At 36.2% G+C, this 15,628-nt stretch overlaps 1 pseudogene; it reads right to left on the bottom strand.

The window, feature by feature from the left end:
* Positions 1-333: 333 nt before the first annotated feature.
* LOC119535324 lies at positions 334-1,266 on the bottom strand (annotated as a pseudogene).
* Positions 1,267-15,628: the final 14,362 nt, after the last annotated feature.

Here is a 15,628-nt window from a genome sequence, read left to right as displayed (position 1 = left end):
GGACAGAAGTATAGTGCTACCCGTCTTGACTCAGCAGCATTACAAACTGCTTCTAGGCCACAGTAGGTCCTTGGTGGGGGTATCTTCTGTCTAACCTATCCCCATCCCTTCCATGGCATTTGGGAAAAGCTGTCTATTGCTCATGGTATTGGAGGGGGACATGGGGAGAATGTGCTGGGAAGCTCTTGCTCAGGCCTTTTCTTGAGCAAGAGGATATTCCAGAAGAGGTAGGGGTTCCCCCAGCACTATACCCCACCAGATCAGACTCCTGGGGACACTAAGTAGAAAACAAACACAAGTGGGGCCAGGTATTTGACAGATGCTGTTCAAAGGTTAGTTCAGGCCACTTTCTCCTGGGTCCTGGGCAAAACAGGCATCTCTTTCCTGGCAGCTTTTCAAATCCAGCTGTTTGGAGGAACCAGCCCACCAAAGACCCTCCTCCTTGTAAGCTGGGGAATGTGCTTTCAGGATGCTTGGAGGATTCTTTTCCACTAGAGGACACCAGCTCGCTTCACTGGTCAGAAGCAGAGCCTCATGATTCATAAAATCGAGACACCACACCAGTTTCCTTACCTACTCCACCAACAACTCAAGCTGCCTTGGGTCTTCACATTCTGGTTGAAGAAGGTCCTCTAGAGGACAGAAGTCAGCCCATGATCATCTGGAAGGATTCTTTCCTCATATCCCAAGAGTGCTATTTGTCGTGAGGATCATGTTCTTCAGGATATAAGGATGAACCTCCATGACTCTGCCACACTGCTCAGCATCCTCCTACATAAGATGAACTGTGATATGACACATCTATTTCCCATAATGGTCTGGCCTTCCTGCCTCATTAGGACTAGAAACATCCAAAAGCAAAGTAGGATTATAAAAAACCATGAATTGAATATATCAGACATCTGACACCTTAGAAAGAATTCCTCAAAGACACAATTTTCCCCACACAGCTAGTCTATGCTCTCAAGACCACAATCTTACTCTTTATGTATTTCAAAGTTCCTGTGAATTCTATGACTTCTGTGATCTTATTGAAGACACCAACGTTCTTCTCAACAGCTGTGAGGAATCCTTGATGGTAGGAGGCTTATTTGTGATACCTCCAACTCAGCTGCATGTCTATTCCAGGAATGTGTTCTGATCACATGCTAGGGACTGGTTCAGTCAGACAGAGTGCTGCGTAGGAGACCCAGGTGCCAATTGGCAGCCTACTGGAACCACCGAGGTGCTACTTTGGTTCCTAAGGACTCACATCAGCAGCATCATGTTCCTCAACAACAGGGAATGTTACTTTTAAATAGAGGAAGATTGTTTACTTAAGTAGAGGATTGTTTATTTAAGATTGGAATTTGATTAATGCTGATTCTGAACCAGAGTTGGGTCAAATGCAAAGACAGCCATTTGCTGTCCCATAATTGATCCAATAAAAATCTTTGTACTTATTTGGTAGGGTAATCTTAAATGAGTCTGTCTGAAAAGCACAATTCAACAACAGATTGATTCCCATGGCATTTTAAATCTTTGGATGAGCTCCTTCAGGTTAGAAATTAAAACATCCTATTATATATCTACCAAATGGAATTTTGTGTTTCAGGCGTTTGAGCCTGTCTAAAAGTCTTGCAAAGAGTATCTGTTTTGTAAATGTCTCTTATAGTAAAGTAGGAAGGAGTGAGCTTAAATGTTAAGACAAGAAAGAAAAGCATATGCAGAATAACGAAACCATAAATTTAATGTCATGACAAATGGTATTCTTGAAAGACCAAAAATACTTATACTTTAATTTAGTAATAGGTAACTTTGTGAATTTCTTATTCTTACTTCTGTACAATCTGAGAAGGTTAGATTCTTCCTTCCATCATATGGCAATGGTATGAATTCTATTTTGCAATATTTAATTTCTTTTCTTGGATGGACAAGTTATCCTTGTGTCCCCTGCAGCCAACTATAATGATTTCCACTGACTGCAATAATGAGGGCAGAGCTGATTAACTCCAGGCCTTTCTCCCAATAAAATCAGCAAACAAGCTACCCAACAAAGTGCAAAAATGCATGTGTATGTGTGTGTCTATGTGTGTGTGTATTTCTCTTTGAAACAAACAAGAATACTCTTATCTTCCCTTCCAGCAAAAACATTAAAAAGTCAGTGAACCTGCCAACATGACAATTGCCAGTTGGCCAAGGGATCAGGTCACTTGTTGTTCTCCCTCAGCAGGAGAGGGTATTTGCATACTTGGCTACACTTTTGTTTGGAGGACAGCTGGGCTGTTGGTTCTGGTCTCAGTGGGAAGCAGAGGCACTATCTTAGACAGCTTTACTTTATTTAGCACATTCTAAGCAAAGAGTTAAACTAGAACTCTTTCAAGGAAAAAGGTCATAATTTAGATGTAGAGATGCTTAAAAGACTTTACTTTATCCATATATTTAAGTCTCATACCTTTTACTTAAATACTTAAATCACATACCTTTTACTTAATAGGCCAGATCATTAGTCATTTACCATGTTTTGTAGATGAGGAATTGCATCTGACAACCTCTCTTCTTTTGTGGCAGTTCTAATCTGAAGAAGAGACCATTTACCTCTAGATGTCTATTTTGAGCTTGCTAAAGAATAAGGAACCATTTGCAAAGAAGTTTGGACTCAATTTGCAATTAATACCTCCATTGGAAATTGCATGTTGGTTAAACCCTACAAAATAGAACCCTCAATTTGCTGTGAGTATTGTGAACTCTCTCTCTCTCTCTCTCTCTCTCTCTCTCTGTCTATATATATATATACATATAAATATAATAGGCCTTGCACTTTTCTTGATACTCAGGGACAAAAAAAAATGTAAAACAAATATGGCCTACTCAGGGAAAGATTCCAATCAAGTTGTTGAGAAAAGGACACCTAAAAGTATGCAGTTACTGTGTTGGGTGCCTGTAGTTCTCAGACATACTTCTTTTAGAACATTTATTCCACTCTAAAGTAGTTGTTTGCATAACTATCTCTCAAGTTCATGACTATATTCCAGGTAGGGGCTATGTCTTATAATATTTTTAATTCCCAGTAAGTGACAAAAATCCTTACATATAATAGGTACTCAACAACAGTTTTATTTGCATAAGCAAAATTTTCACATTCTATAAGCAAATTTTGAATTCTTTCATGTAAGATATGTGTTGGCTTGTGCAAGATTTATATACTTTTCTTACATCTAAAAATTTGAGTTAATTTTAGTTAAAAGGAGAGCCAAAGAACTCTTTCTTTCACTGTTAGTACTTAAGGACCCAGCAAATATATATCTCAAATTTATTCACTTCTGTTCTTCTCCACAATTATTACAAAACCCAAACCACCATTACCTGGGCCACTGCCATGCTGTATTAATGGGTCACACTGCTTTCACTTTTGCTTCTCTAGATTCCATTCTCCAAAAGGAGCCAAAGTGATTTCTTTAACATGTTAATCAGAAAATGTTACTCCCTGAATTAGAGCACTTTAATAATGGCTCTAGCACTCTTAAAATAAAGTAAAATTCCTTATCCTGATGTTTTTATAACTGGCTCCTCGTCATTCATGTCTCACCTTAAATGCTATGTTTGTATCTGTTAAAATGCTTGAACTGTGATAAAGGAAAGATACACCTAAAAGTATTTTTAAGATGGGTTTAATTATTTCATGTACAAGCATTGTGGAAGGAGGAATATTACAATGTGAGGTAATGCAATAGTCAGTAATATCAAGGCACTCAATCAATTTCTTCTCTTATTCTCTTTACTTTCTTTTCAGTGTTAAGATGACTTCAGCTAATCCAAGCATCACATCAATGCTGTTTCAGGAAAGAAGTGTCAGGGAGAAGCATCAGGGAGAAGCATCAGGGGGAATGACGGCTAGGAAGGCAACTAAAGATGTTTGTCACACTTCCTTAGAGAGATGTTTTCTGACAGCCAAGCCCATAATAGCCACCCGAGCTACTTTTTGTCACAACATCCTTTTTTTAAATGTCTGCATTGAGTTTATGATTATCTGTTATGTTTTTTTCATTTGCTTTTTTGGTTATTATTTTCTCATTATAAAATTATAAACTGGATTGTCTGTCTTGTTCATGGCTGTATCTAGAATAATGCCTGGCACATAGGTTCTCAATACATATCAAGTAGATGGGACTGATTATAGTAAATGATACTGATAAATGTGGGTGGAAACACTTCAAATATTACATTATGAACATAATTTCTAGATTACTAATAGTTGAAAACACCTTTCAAGATTTAAAAAAGTTTAATGTTTCAAAAATTATAATAACAAAACAAAACAAAAAAAACAGACTAGTCAAACTAGAAGCTTATGTTTATCAAAAAAAAAAAAAAAAAAAAAACCTAAGGAGTGTTACATAGTGGTCTGCATAAAATATGAATGACTTTTCAAGCCTGTCTTTAATTTTCAAAGGTTTGTTGCTAGTTGGAGTTGCATGTTTTTAGAGAGGAGGGTTATAAAGCAACAGCACGTAGAAAAAAAAAAAAAATACCAAACAAGGAGTCACATTGGAAGTTGTATGAGGTCCTGTGGGGACTGGTGCTTGCGTTATGTCATCTGCCATTTTAAAAAATTTACACATAGCTAGTGCCATTGGGCAATGTTGGTACATAGATTTGGTGGCAAGTGCTTAATGTTTTATACAGAAATTCTAATGGAAAAGTTGCAAGCGTTCTTTTCCTCTAGATGTTTGCCATAAATTTATGTGCACATTTCCAATAGCTATTTCTTCATAAATATTTTTATATTATATTGACATAACAATGTGTCTCCATAGCCCAGCTACAAAGTCATCACTTATATAGACTGTACTAACACATTCCCACAAATTATTTAGCTGGTATTTGAGAAAAGGGCAGAACCTAAACATGTATTAAAAATTATCTCTGACATTAAGAATAAGTTCAATAGTTGAAATACAGCAATTATTACAGCTGTATTGAACCATGGCACACCTTGTAGATTTGATTACAAAGCCAGCAATGCACATGACCCAGCAAACAGCTCTAATGTGTTTGCTATACTCAGAAAATGAAGAGTTGTTACAACTGGACCTCTACAAATCTGTTTTTCCTTTCAGCCTCTTATTTAATAAAGTTTAAAAAACAGGAATTAGATGCCATCTGACTTCTCATTTATAGCAGGTTTCCTTTAATAGGAAACTTTAGCAGCTCCAGCAAAATGAATCTAACAAGCTATATAAAACAAAAGTCATAACAATGTCCTTCATATTCAAATTTGGCTTGAATATCTCCTTAAAGGAATGAAAAGCAAGGAATGGAGATACTTCCTGATTAAAAATGAATGAAAGGTAGGAAATAATTGAAGGAGGAGAAAAGAAAATGACAAACTAATAGGGATAAGAAAAGAGGATTGTTATTGAAAGAAAAAACTGAAAATTGTTAAATTTTGAATTATTGTTTAGGAGCAAATGCAGAGAGGCAGTATACCATAAAGATTAATATTTTAGGATTTAAACAATCACTTCCTTTCTTTGTAATTTAAGACAAGTTAAATCCCTCACACAGCAATTTTAATAACCGTGTCTCATAGGTATTTTGGGGATTTACTGTATAAACACATAAATGCTTAAAGGAGTTGGGCATGTGGTAAGTGCTCAAGAAATGTTAGCTATTAGTATTTCTTAAAATTCCTTGAAAGCTTACTTGGAAGGGTGGAATTGGTCATCAAGAGAGACACTGGACATGGGTGCATGGAAATGGTATCTTCAAGGAAAAGCCAGGTTTCAGGAACATTTAGAAATGATGCTGAGTATATGAAAAAATGGGGGTTGGTGGTCACTTAATAATGGCATGAGCTCTAGAGAGGCTACAGTGTTTAGATTTTATAGGCGGAAGATTTGGACTTGATTAGGGACTGTGTAGCCCAGAGTCCTGTGATGATGACAGCATTTTGCAGGGACCTGTTCTTCAGGCATTGGCCAAGGAAAGCAGGCATGGTGATTAGCATAGCTGATTTCCTCCCCAGTATTCTTTTGGAGAATAGTGGACATTTGGATCTTGCAGAATATGTCTGAGGTCAGGAAGACATGTACTTTGGTGAGGCATGGAGCTGAACATTTTCTCTGATCCATAGCTGTTTGTAATGGAGATGGAACCTGAGCTGAAGGCAGGGAGTAAATGAGCCTAGGAAATGTGGTCCCAGTTGGGGGCCAGGGTTCCAATCACATCCAACTGTACTCAGGGTTTGGTCGACACTCTGCTTAGTGGCCTTGAAATTTTCTAAATCACATGATCTCCATTAAGACTGGTGGTTAATAATAGTACCCCTTTTATAACATCTTGGGACGATTAAATAAGATATATACATATATCACACTTCCTGTCAATAGGCTGTTAATAATTTAAGGTGTAAACTATCAATAAATATAGAATCATCTAATTTTCTTTTCTTTTCCTTTTGAAAAATAAGATCAATGTAAAAACATGTCAAATGCTCCCATTAGATACCATCAGAGACCTACAGTCTCATGATATGAAAACTTCTTAGAAGAATGAGCAGAATAGTATACTAAAAAGAGCATTGCACTTTTGTCTTAACCCTGCTTCTACTTCTATGATCTGGAGCTAGTATAGTAACTTAACTCTTCTGGCTTCACTTCCTCATCTGCAAAATGGGAATTATATATGCCTGCCTGCTTCCTGAGGGATTGTTGGGGTGAAAAACCTTTGGGCACTCTAAAGTTATATTCATTTAGATATAATTATGAAAACGCATTATCAATATCAATTATTATGGAATGCAATGATAACATTTTCTTCTTATCTTCCCCTGAGTAGTGGGGGATGGCAAAAGAAGTGGCAGATTAATAAGTAACCCTTTAAGATGCATAACTGGGTAAAGATTACTAAAGTAAAAGAAAACTTCCTACGTCACTTATATACCTATATATTACATTTACATGGTGATTTATAATTTTATTTCCACAGAGTATAATTGATTTTCTGATTGTCTCTTCAAATGTTTAAGCATTCCAATGTTGTCAATGGAAGTTCCTCAAGGAATGAATTAGTTAAAGGGAAAATCTGTAAGATAAATAATGCTCTTTTTGCTTATTTGTAACCCTCTTTGTAGCTTCTAGATAATGCCATATATTACTGTGAAATATTAGTGGCCATGCTTAGAATAGTATAACTTCAGAATATCAGTTTTTCTTACTTCTCCTTCTAAATTCTATAGGAGAGAGGAATAAAGGAGAGAGAAAGTATCTAAGTAAGTCAGTCCAGGATCAAGAAAACTTTCTTTGTAAGCAGGGCCTCTGAACTGCCTTTATTATTGGAGAGTCCAGGAATCTCAGCCAGAAGAGGGTTTAATATATTCATTTAAAGGAAATTATTTGGAGCTTTTTTTTTAAGCTGATTTCAATGTAGATAATAACATTGGATATTAGCTCGGATAAGAAGAAAAAAACTAACAAGAAGAGAAAAGGAGTAGACTCAGCTGATTGCACAGGTATAGGCCTGGTAGCTCACAGATTAGCCACACTGTTGTGAAAATGTAGAGGAAGAAAAAATTTTCTTCACATAAGTGAATGGGCACAAAAATGGATAAAGAGGAAATGATATGAGAAATAAGGGTAAAGTTAACAATTTTAAAAAATGTAGCTGGGAGACAAAATTACCTCTGATATCTGGCTTTCCTCACAGGCTCTGCTAAGGAATGAAGAAAACTTCTGCCCAAATCTCTTCCTATTCTGTTTTAAATGGTTTCATTTCACTCTCCACAGTTAACTTAGTCTGAACTTCACAGCACAGGGTTGTTTTATATGATCTCCCGGGTGTCTTTTCCCTTTAAGTAAAAAAAAGCTCAGCACTTTAGAGATGGTATCTGGGTATATGAGGAGTGAATCTTCCTGGGTTCTTGTGGTGTGGGGAAGGGGAGAGGTGCCTTGAAACAACAGCTGTCCTGTGCTGCTCACCCATTGTGTTGCTGTCATCTGCCTGGCCATTGCTTGTCCTGCTGGCAAATGCTGCTACAACCTGCAGCTGGTGATCTCATGGATTCCTTTCTCTCTTGCATCTCTTTTAATGCCTCAAACATTGTTAGTATAGTAATTCTAAAGTCTGGTTCTGGGAAGTCTAATATTTGTGTATAAGCTTTCCAGAAAAAATACAAGATGCTGAGGAGAATGTGAATTTCAGATAAACAACAAATGGAATTTGAGATCAGCTATGAATATATTCTAGTATAATTATATCCCAAGTATTGCATGATGATTTAGTGTTAATCTAAAATTCAAATTTAACTGGTTGTCTTGTGTATTTTATTTGCTAAATCTGGCAAGTTTACCCATGAATTTATATTTATGTCTATTTATTCTGTTGGTATTGTCTTCTCTCCTCAGATATATTGTTATTTTTTAAGTAGTGTACTACACATTGTATTAGCAAAATTGTGTATAGAAATAATAAGGTCTTATATGAAGTTATCCTTTCTCAACATAATACATATGTGCTTCTGCCAAGCAATTTGAGATGCTAGCAATCAAGTACCAACTTAATCAAATATCAGGGATGGAGTAAATTCAAAGCAGAGCCTCTGTTCTTGTGAGTTCCTGTCTGTTTTAGGCTCATACTTTTTCCAAATCAAGATGGGTTCCCCAAGTTATATCCTCCGAGCTTTGATTTCTGCCCCAATAGCCCAGGAAGACTGTTAAAGGTGTTTTTAAGCCTCTCGGTTTCTCGGCTGCTTCATCCTGAATCAGGAAATATGTACACAGAAGAAGCCCCAGACTTGCCTCTCTGGCTTTCTTTCTCCATAGATCCTGGCCAGGCAATTCCTCACGATCTCATTATTTCTTTTATGCCTTCAAGCAGGTGTTTTGTCTAGATTTTCAAATTGTTCTCAGCAGGAGGTTTAGTCCAAATCATAATCTGCCTTTACCAAAACAAAGTCTAATGGCCAGTAATAAGTGCTTTTTAAATATGAGAAGAAAAATTGTAGGGAATGTCAAGGAAATACAAATAAAAAGCCTTCTCCTTTCCAAACATGGTAACTGACATGCTACATGTTTCCCTTGTATAGAATCATGAAGGACAGTGGAGACTGTAAAACAAATTAAGATTAAATACGGTTTCAGACTTCAGTGACACACTTCATGGAAGTATTCAAAAATTTTCCTTGTGAAAATCTGCTCATAATTCCTGGACCATCTTTCTGGAATTTTTAAAATTCTTCCAGACAAGCAGAATATTTGTTAATCTTTCAGCTGGTTTGTTAATGAAGAGGAAGCTCTTGTAAGGAGTTTGTTTAATTCCCTTAAACTTGGTGTGCAGGTTTGAAACTGTTACGGATCCCAGAACAGCCATGATCTTTTAATCCAATCCTGTTGGGTGTCATCTTTTAATTGATGTTTCCACGGAGATGTGACCCACCCAACTGTGGGTGAGACTTTGATTAAATTATTTCCATGGTGATATGACCCTGCCCATTCAGGGTGGGTCTTAATTAGACCACTGGAGTCCTTTAAGAGAGCTCATGGACAGAAGGAGCTTAGAGAAGCTAAGAGAGACATTTTGGAGAGAAGCTAAATATGTAATCCAGAATTTGCCCATGGGAGAAGCCAAGAGCTGACACAGACTGAGATGCTTGGAGAAACTTTGGAATGCAGACAGAAAGACATTTGGAGATGCTAAACTAAGAGACGAAGTCCAGAGTTTGCCCCAAAGAAGCTAAGAGAGGACTCCCAGATGCTTAGAGAGAAACAACCCAGGAGAACTAAGCAGAGAGCTGAGAGAAGCTGAAGCAGAAGACCTGAGACATTTTGGAGAAAGCCATTTTGAAACACAACTCAGGAGCAAAGGAACCAGCAGATGCCAGCCACATGCCTTTCCAGCTGACAGAGCTATTCTGGACGCTATCGGCCTTTCTTCAGTGAAGGTATCCTATAGTTGATACCTTGATTTGGTCATTTTCATGGCCTCAGAACTGTAAATATGTAACCTAATGAATACCCTTTATAAAAGTCAATCCATTTTTGGTATTTTGCATAATGGCAGCTTTAGCAAACCAGAATACTTGGCTAAGTGAACTTTTCTTTGTCACAATATTAATTGCTTGCACCTACTCTACAAAAGGTCAGTTAATATCTTCTTATGAATTTTACTTTCATATATATGCAGTGAGCATAGGCTTTTGTTTTATAAGTGATATTGTTTTTGGCTTTTTGTAAAGGCCTGCTACGTAATCACTCATGCTCTGTGAAAGTTTATGGGCATTGAAGGGAAGAGAGAAACTTTTATATCCAAATCTTTACTTAAAGACAGAAAATGTGTTAGAATAATCTAGCATGTTTTTATTCATCTTAAATATATAACTGAAAGTTAGGAATGTTTCTATTCTTAAAAATAATTTATCCATGAATCAAAACAAAGGTATTTGTCCTGCATCAAAATAAAGCTATGAAAATCAAAGAAAGTTTGTGTCGCATTAATCTGACAAAGCATTGTCAAACATCTTTCATCAAAATTTAAAATATTTCTTCCCACACTGATAATTTAATTGAAATGTTTACTATATAAAACTTAGATCACCATCTTCAAAGAGAACAAAGTGTTAATATTTTAGTTCTTCCAATAAAAATGTGAACAGATTATATTATTGTTTGAAAGCAGTATAGTATTTGCATGCAAAGGCAAAGTGCAGATTTGAATGCAAAATTCATATTTTAGCTTCTAGCTAATGACACGGATGGTAACCTCAAAGAAGGAGAAAATTCCAGAACTAAACACAATAAAGAATAATAACAATAAAAATGCCTATCATACCCTAAGGCGTTAGGATAAGAAATAATGCCATTATTCTGTCTGGCAGAGGTATGTTTCTGGTGATAAGTTTCAGATGCTGAAAGCAAGATGATTATTTATCAAAAAAAAAAAAAAAAAGATTTGTTTTTCAAGCTCCATGTATGGAAATACCTAAACTTTGAGTTGGAAAGATGCAAGAAATTACATTTCATAAGTTAAATATTCTTCAAACAAACCAAAGTAAATAAGGGGTGTTCAGTTGAAGCTCAAATATCCCAGTTCTTGTTAGCTTTATCTCCACAGTAAATTGCCATTTCCTCTAATATCCAGTTGTTAGGTAGTGATTTTAAGAATGGAATCAGATTCCCTGGGTTCTAACACTGATTCTACCTTTTATTAAATGTGTGTACTTTGGCAAGTTACTTAGTATTTTGGGGTCCCACTTATTTATTAAACACAGTGGCTTTGAGGATTGAAGAGCACTTTAGATGTAAATGATTTGAGGATCAGCTGGCACATAGTAAATACCGTATGATTAAATTTAAACTGCTAGGACTGATTTTAATTGTTATTCAGTAAATATCTATGAAGGTCTAACTATTAAATTAGTATGGAATTCAGTTTTTCCCAGGGTTTCCTTCCAAATACAATGGTAAGGATCTCCAGGGCTACTTACACTTGTCATTGAATCAGTCCTTCTCATGCTCACCTGGGATAACCTGTAACGAAACCAGATACACTAATGAGTCCAGATTCTGAAAACAATGACTGGCTGGTCACATTTTCCTTCATAATTGTGGCCTCACTCAGCACAGAGCAAGCCATTACTCCCACAAGCCCACTTGTCTGCTAATGATAGTGACTTCTGATATTTGCTTATTTATGCAGATAAAGATGCCTTCTGAGGCATGAGGAATTACACTCCTTTCAGTATAATGCTCAGTGAGGGTCACAAAGATGTCTCTTGTGATATTGCTTTTTAAAATTAGCATACTTCATCACCTCATTGTGGCACTGATGCTCAGATGAGCGTTTTTATTCTGATTTTTTCTTTTCTTTGTGTGTGTGTGTGTGTGTGTGTGTGTGTGTGGTGGGGGATTGTTTTCGTTTTCCAGCTGCTAAAACAAATACAATACCATTAGTTGGCTTAAACAATGGAAATATATTGGCTCATGGTTTTAAGGCTAGGAGAAGTGCAAAACTGAGGCATCAGCAAGGCAATCCTTTCTCCCTGAAGACTGTGGCTTTCTGGGCTTTGCTACTAGTGATCCTTGGGGTACCTTGGCTTTTCCATTACATGGCAATGTCCTCTTCTTTCTCTTCTGGCTTCTAGTTTCTGACTGCTCCTATCTCTGTAGCTTCTCTATAATGCCTGCAGTTAGAGAATTAAGATCCTGATTCAGCTGAACCACACCTTCACTGAAGTGACCTCATCAAAATGTCTAATTTACAAAGGGCTCACGCCCACAGGAATGGATTAACATTAAGAACTTGTTTTTCTGGGGTACATAACTTCTAGCCACCAGAAGCGTGGACTTCCTGCATTAGTAGCATGCTGTGTAGAGAACCAACACTCCACTTCTATACACTAGTCCCTAAAGTTGAATTTTATCACCTGAGGAGACTCCCATCTCTGTATGTTTAGTTTCCCTTCAGGAACCGCCATTGTCCTTTAAGGTTATCTGTGTCTGATTGACCTGATTGAGACTATATCAGATAAGTTTGAATAAGGAAGTGTTTGAATATCAGTTTACTTTGCCCCATTATTTGCCTAAACTATAGCTGGGGGAAAAATATGTAAATACATTTAACACATGAATAAAATGAGAACAAAAATTGGGAAAAAGATGCTTACTTAACTATTGACTATATTTACTACAAAAAAATTGAATTTATTTTCCTCATTTGCTTTATTTACTAAATATGCTGGGGAAGAGTCTTCTACACAGTATATTATTTGGATGCATAATTTTAGCTTTAAATAGAAATTTCTATATTTTAATCCCTCCCATTTTCATAGTTGGAACATGTTCAACCTTAAAATGGATGTTATAAATATAAGAAAAATGTAAGAAACAGCAAGATTTTGATGAATCTCATTACTAATTCATATAAATTAGTATAAATTTATACTTTATATCCATTCATACATTCTTATAAAAATAATTTATTGAGCACCTGCTATATTTTAGGCTCTCTATTATCAGTTACTACCATACTACTACTAAAATGATAATAAAGCATAGTCTCTACCTCTCCAGAATTCAGAGTCCATTGGGTGATATATAACTCTAAATGTAAGTGTCAAAATTAATAAATACCTGAGGTGCTGTGGTAAAATAGACCAGAGAGCTTCTAACTGAGGCTAGGGATTCAGGGAAATGTTTAAACATTTAGAGAGTGGAGCTGAACTTTGAATTATGGGAAGTTTCCATTTTCCATACAAACATTTCCTGGTTTGATAATATCTTTTTGTTACAGGAGATTATAAACACACTAACTTTTTTGGAGTGATTTCCACAAGGCTAATTAAATACAGGCACTTCATGAGAAAGCCTATATTTTAATATTTTATTTTAATGTATTTTGCTCAAAATCCTTGAAGCAAGCACAATCATTAAGCCAAATCAGCAAGTTAGCACTGAGAATGTCAAGACTTCTAGGGTATAAGCAAGTCAAGAGAACTCATCATTTTTACTGTTTTCTGAAGGCATGTAACACAATAATCAAAAGTGATATTTCCTCCAAAGAATGTTGCAATGGAAACTTTGTACATTTGCATTGAATCAAATAGCAGAACTTGTTTTTTATTTTCTCACTTTTCATTCAAGGTGAGTATTAATCCTCTTACTGGAGTCCTTTATAAGAGCATAAAACACATTCAGAGAAGCATATAGAAAAAATACAGAAGCTGAGAAAGGAAGCCATGGATGGAGGAGCCAGAATCTGAAGCAATGAAACCCAGTAGAAAAGGACAAGCAGGCGTCACCATGTTCATGGTGATGTGACAGAGGAGTCCCGATTGCCGGCAGCCTTTCTTCAGAGAAGGTATGAGCCTGTTGATGCCTAAATTTGGACATTTTCATGCCTTAGAATTATAACTTGTAAGCTAATAAATCCCCATTGTTAAAAGCCAGTCCATTTCTGGTATATAGCATTCTGACAGTGTTAGCAAACCAAAACAGATTTTCGTCATACCAAAGCTGTATTAGAGTTCTCTAGGGAAACAGAACACACAGGAGATATCTGGAAATATGAGATTTTATAAAAGTGTCTCATGCAACTGTGGGGGATGCATGAGTCCAAATTTCATAGGGAAGGCTGCAAGCTGGCAACTCCAATGGAAGTTTTCAATGAATTCTCCAGGAGAAGCTGGCTGACTGAGGTAGAGATGAAAAATCTCTCCTCTGACTGCTGAAGTTATCATTTTTACTTTTAAAGCCTTCAACTGATTTGTGGAGACTTCTCTCATTGTTGAAGGGAATCTCCTCAGTTGATTGTAAATGTAATCAGCCATAAATGTAATCAACTTACTGATGATTTAATTCCATGAAATGTCCTTGCAGTATGCAACAGGGCAGTGTTTGCTTGACCAGACAAGTAGTAACCTTTACCTGGCCAGGTTGACACATGAACCTAACCATCACACTTGTCTTAGTAAATTTCTTAGTAAGATCAGTATTTAGGCAACAAGAGATAAAATAAAATTAATCTCTTAATCTTTCTTAAATGACTTGACTTTGACAGAAATAAACACCTCTGTTGAATATTTTGCATGTGTTCTCTTTCCAGTGACTATTTTTTCTAGTCTTTCCTCCTTAGCATCTCTAATTTTCATATCATCATGCACCAGAAGTGGATGGGAGATGATGGAAAAGCTCAGGATCCAAATGCTGTGTTCATGTGATTTGGGAATAATGTGTACACTCTCTATTTCCTGCCTCAAAGTTTATAAAGGGTTAAAATAACAAAGCTTGTAAATAGGAACAGAGAGAGCCAACAAAGGCATTTAGAAGTTTTAGCAAAACAAGTTATCTTGAGAGCTAGTAGAGATAGTTGGTTAATTAGAAGTAGAAGATGGGCTAGGTATTAAGAGATTTCTGAGAAGAAAATAAGAATAAAAGCTGAGCTATAGAGATAATTCTCCTTTTTAATGTCTCCAGTTCAAAATAAAAAATTGGTGATCTTTTAGATTTTAAGAAATAATGCCATGTGGAAAATAGTAGAAGTAATTAAAACACGATTATTACAGAGCATCATGAGTAGTTTGGTTTATTCATTGATGATCCACCAATTTAAAAATGCTGAATAGGAAAGCGATTTAAGTGTTGACATTCTTTAAGCTGATATTATGAATAGCTCAAAATTCTATTTATTTAAATAGATGCAATAGACAGCATTAGGAGAATGAGGTGCTTCACAAATTTATGGGGTTTTATTTCTTTACAAGGGAAAATTGGTCTGTATGTTCTGTTAAACCAAATTTTTTTCATGTAATTTAGGATCTCATAGCTTTATTGAGTGATTCATGAATGGGGCAGCATCTCTTTTAGAAAGTAGAAGGAAGTTTTACTGAGGGAGTGGACAGGAGAAGCTTACCTAGGGTGAACACAGAAGCAAGTGATGAAATGTTTTGTTTGGTTGGTGTTAAGTTTCCATTTTACATGGGGGAGTTTTACAGAGTGTGTGTGTGTGGGGGGGGTGCAAATATATATTGGTTCTTCAATCTGATAAGATATCTCTCCTAGACTGAAACAGGTTTATCACCAGGTGTTGCTAATATGCAGTTCTATTGGATACATTCCATTGTCCCATTTTCTTGGAAAGCCCTTGAAGGTTAATT

Source organism: Choloepus didactylus, chromosome 5 (genome assembly GCF_015220235.1).
Source record: "Choloepus didactylus isolate mChoDid1 chromosome 5, mChoDid1.pri, whole genome shotgun sequence".
NCBI lineage: Eukaryota > Metazoa > Chordata > Mammalia > Pilosa > Megalonychidae > Choloepus > Choloepus didactylus.
This window is presented reverse-complemented; position numbering and strand designations above follow the sequence as displayed.